Consider the following 5000-nt stretch of genomic DNA (forward strand, 5'->3'; position numbering starts at 1 on the left):
TTTACGGCCTGGTTGGTTGCCACTCCAGGAGTGGGAGGAAAACAATTCTGAATGTTGAATTTTTAATGAAGGCGATTTATTTCACTCCGCGTTTTTTGTCATTTTCTCTGGAGCTGAGTTTTTTGGGATAGTATCAGTTTGGTACAGTTGACAGACACAACAACACTCGAGGCAGATGTTGAGAATAGTTTTTAAATTTATGGAAAACAACGGAGAACGTGTGTGAAGTGCTCCCCAGTGCTGTGCAAACAGCTTTTCTGGTCTCTGGCCAGCGTTTGTCTGACTGAGACAGAGGGTGGTTTTTTTTTTTTTTTTTAAAGATGTTGCAGGGACTTTTATAGCTTTACTTGACAGGATAGTGTGAGATGGTACTTGAAAGTGGGAGAGAGAGACGCATGGGGATTGGGAAATGGCCCCAGGCTGGAATCGAACCCGGATCCCTGGTGTAACACTAAAGTGCCTTAGCAGCCATGGTCAAGGCCAGAGAGGGTGTTTTGCACATCACCACCAGCTCTAAGTAAGTAAGTCAGTGGCGGAACAATTGCACAAAGGGCCCGAGGGCAAAACACTGATAGGCCCCCCCATACGGCCTGCCATGGTCACAATAGGGGCCCCCAACACGCATGCAGGAGAGCCCTGAGCCCAGGGGCAGATGCCCGGCTTGCCTCTTCTATAGCTCCGCCTCTGGTGTAAGTTCTCTTTTTGATATAGGCTATATAGTCATCTGTAGTGTAGTCATTTGTAGGAGTCTGTGCACTCGCCAGGCATACCCTTACTCATATACTGTACACAGGAAAAAGGCCAACACAAAAGATGCACATTTTTACATATCACACATTGTATCTAACTGAGGTTTTGTTTGGTCTTTCTGCTTTACAAGTCCAATTTGAATGTGATATTTGTGTAGCAGAGACAATTAAAACAACATGAAACAGGCGCGAGGCACACACATTAAACAATACACAGTACTGCTGTATATAGGCCCCATGTTTAGCCTAAACGAAATCTAATGCACTTTTTGCTGAAAGGGCCTACATGAATTTAAAAGTGAGGCAGCGAGAGAGAGAGAGAGAGAGAGAGAGAGAGAGAGAGAGAGAGAGAGAGAGAGAGAGAGAGAGAGAGAGAAAGAGACAGAGACAGAGACAGAGAGAGAGAGAGAAAGAGAGACAGACAGAGGGTTCAGAAAGTGTTCCGTTATATCTTCAGCTCGTAAAACATTTTCATTATCTCTCGTGGGACGATTCTGATTGAAACTACTAATTAACTCAGCTCTTCTGTTCTGACACTACTTTCTTGATTTCATTCTTTCTTCATAACACCATGTTCCCACTATCCCCCCCACCCCACCCCACACACCCTTTTCACTTCCACATAAAAGTGACGTGTTAACAATATCATCCCCACTTGAATTGTTAACGTGTCATGATGAAGATCGGAAAAATATGACACAATTTGATTGCTGCTTTGGATGGAAATTCCCCGGTTTCACCTTAAACGAATTCTCCGTAGTTAGCGGTGGAGATGATTAGAAGGCAGATCCATGGCATCCTCCATCTGCTTCATGGTCTTCTCGCTCAGTAGCTCCCAAACAGTATGTCGGCTTTATCATTTTAATGATTAAAAGGATAAAGCCCATATACTAGATACACAGTATACAGGGCTGGGCTGGGGGAGAAATAGGGCCCGGGCACTTAAGGCTTAAAGGGCCCCCTAATAATTAGCAGGGCAGAACTGACTCACCGGTGGGTCCCCGCACCCTCGTGGGCCCCTATTTCCCACCGGGAAATGCCCACTATGCCAGATGGCCAATTCAGCCCTGACAGTGTATAAGGATAAGGGCTGCTGGCAGCTTTTGCAGGGCCTGCATGGGACAAGGTCATCTGAAATGTCTTCCCCATACAATGTAATGAGGACACCAAATCTGGGCCCCCTCTTTCCCTGGGCCCGGGACAACTGACCGCTTTGCACCCCCTCTCTCAGCTTCTCTGTCATACAGTATCTGTTTCATCTTTTTAAAAATCAAGACATAGTCAGTGAGTCACTTAGACAGAATATAAGAATATGAAGAACTGTTTTATAATTGCCCTTCTCACTCAGTAGCTTCCAGTGGTATATCTGCTTTATCTTTTCTTCTTCTAAGGTCTGTGCCTTTATTTGATTGACAGTCTGAGCTGGTGACAGGAAGCGAGTGGTACAATATCGGGAAATCACCATGGGCCAGAACCACACCCAGGTCAGGTCCCTAGCGCCTTGTATGGTTCCTGCTTTATATTTTCAGATGTTGGTATAGAGCGGGGTTTCTCAAAGTGGGGCGTAAGCCCCCCTGGGGGAGCGCCGAGGGTGTGTAAAATCTGATTTTGGTTTGGCTCCGAAGCATTCAGACCCTCTGAAGGGGGGAATGATGGGAAAAGTTTGAGAACCACTGGTATAGAGAGAGTGATGTGTGGCCTTCTATCCTGCTGGACCCACATCAGCTCGGCAGAAACCTGCATTCAATACACCCACACACCAGGATCCTGTTCATGGACTTCTCCTCTGCATTCAACACTGTGAGTATTGACACACTTCTCCAGCAGCACTCCAAACTTTAAATCCACCTAACACCCAGTGCGTACATGTTTTCTGCTGGACAGTCCACAACAGGTATTTTTTCAATGGGGTCAAGTCATCAAAAATCACCTTGAACTCTGGACTTCCTCAAGGTTGGCTTCCTCTTCTCTGTGTACACAAACAACATTGTACGTCACAGGGAAGGTATGGCACTTTTAAAATAGGCTGATGACATGTCTGACCCTGATGCTCCAACTCGCTACCAGAAGGTAGTAACCAACCTGAACTTCGGCTTTTTTCGCACTCCTCAGCTGGCAGGTGTGTCGAAGATAGCACCATGGGTCACTCAGCTATAGTTCAAAAAAACGCCCGCACACTGACCATTTCGCTGTTCTTTCTTTAATAAGCGACGTTTCGGTACTAGACCTTCATCAGGCAATCAGTAACCAACCTGAGCCAAACTTTTATAGAACTTCCCTTATAGAGCTGAATGTCTCAAAGACAAAGGAACTATGCTGTGGGGGCAGAGACAAGACATCAACTCTGTCCCAGCCTCTCTCCATCCAAGGGCAGACAGTGGAGCAATTGGAAGTTTTTAGGTATAGGCTACCTGGGCATCGAGAGGGATACCTTCTTGTCTTTCTCACAGCACATATTAAAAAAAACACAGCAATGCCTTAAACTACTCAGGAAACTCAGGACATCTCAAGTCAGCAAGGACATTCTGACACTTGTTTACCGTTCTCTCATACAATCAGTACCTTCAATATATCCACCTGGTACAACTTAATTGTCATTAGACAAAAGAACATACTTTCACGATCAAAATGACTGGCTCATCTCCACCCTCCCTATTTGAGTTGTACAGTGGTGCAGTGATCAGGAAAGCCGATCTGATCATAGAGGACCCCTCTCGCCCCCTCTCGCCCCCTCCATCACTCTGCTTCCATCAGGTCGATGCTTCAATGTTCCAAAAGCATGCAAAACAGATATATCATCTCCTTAGCTATAGCCCTACTCAACAAAAGATGAACTACGACCAGCTATCCAGCCTCAGCATACATGTATTGTCTTGTCTTGTTATCTCCTGTTTTGTCAAGTCTTGTGTCTGTGAGAATGACTGGAGCAATGCAAAATACAATTTTCTGTTTCATGTGTAACAGACATAAACTATTTATCTACTCTAATCTCATCTAATCTAATCTAGTCCAGACAGATAGACAGAATATACTGTAATGATGTAAAGAACTACATGACAAATGGACTCCCCACACAAGTTGCTTTCAACTATTGTGCTTCATCTCTATGAAGTATAATATATATAATATATAATATATAATATATATATATAATATATAGTTTCACAGCTTTGGGGTGTATGGGTTTCATAACTTCAATTCCTACTCTGGTCAGGATGTCTTGTTTCATAAACTACTTCAGTCAGCGTCTGTTCTCTGTGTTTATATTATTATTATCTTTTAACTTTCACAAATTATTTCTGCGTCGTTCTAAACAGCCTTCTTTCAAAAGCTTTGAGCCTCTAACAGCTACCTAACAGTAGACGTACTTTGGTCTTCATCAGCTGTTTGCCTAGTGCAGGTATATTCAATTAAAAGTCAATTTCCTTCCAGTAAAAGGGCTGAACATAGAATCTGTATAACTGCGAGCAGCACGGTGTCCGAGGTTAGGGTACGAATCAAGTGGATAGCTTTCTAGACAGAAAAGATATTCGCTTCTCTATTCTTAGTAGCCTTAGGATGGTCTACGTATTTATGAGACTATTTTAGATAAGATTTCACTCTCATGTGAATGCATAATAGAGATATCCACAATCTGAAGTGTTAGTGATCGCAAATTATGCACGGCCACAGATAGCACACACATTTGTTTTTATTTTGTTCTGACCTTTGTGGGAGACCGCATCTGGCCCCAGGGCCGCCATTTGAATAGGCCTGTCTAGTGTGTGTTCAGCCGTTGACTAGGCCTTCACACTCTTGTTAGGTCTTCACACTCTAGTTCAGTGTTTCTAAACCCTTTTTTTAGGCGAGGCACCCTTTCAATTCATGAAAAATTTCAAGGCACCCCAAATCAACAAGCCATAACATGGCATCGCATCCGCTACCACATATGCTTAGAAAAGTAACAAATTTGGAGACGTCATACGACCTACGTTCGAAGTTGCAGCTGACTGGGGCGACCTATATGTCAAGGACAGAAGACGACCCAAGAGCGCAAGTTCAAATTCAGAGTTGTTTATTGAAGGGGTTCAGGGGGGGAAGAGGAGTGAGTGTATCTTGAGGTCTTCGGAGGTGCCGGGTCCAGGGGTGCTAGGAGTGCCAGGAGTGTCAGGGGTTCCAGGGGTGCTTGGGGCTCAGGGGTTCTTCAGGGTCCTGTGGGTTACCTGGGCTCCGGGGGTCACCAAGTGTCCGGGGGTTTCCAGTCCAAAGTGC

This window comes from Engraulis encrasicolus, chromosome 19, assembly GCF_034702125.1.
Source record: "Engraulis encrasicolus isolate BLACKSEA-1 chromosome 19, IST_EnEncr_1.0, whole genome shotgun sequence".
Classification (NCBI taxonomy): domain Eukaryota; kingdom Metazoa; phylum Chordata; class Actinopteri; order Clupeiformes; family Engraulidae; genus Engraulis; species Engraulis encrasicolus.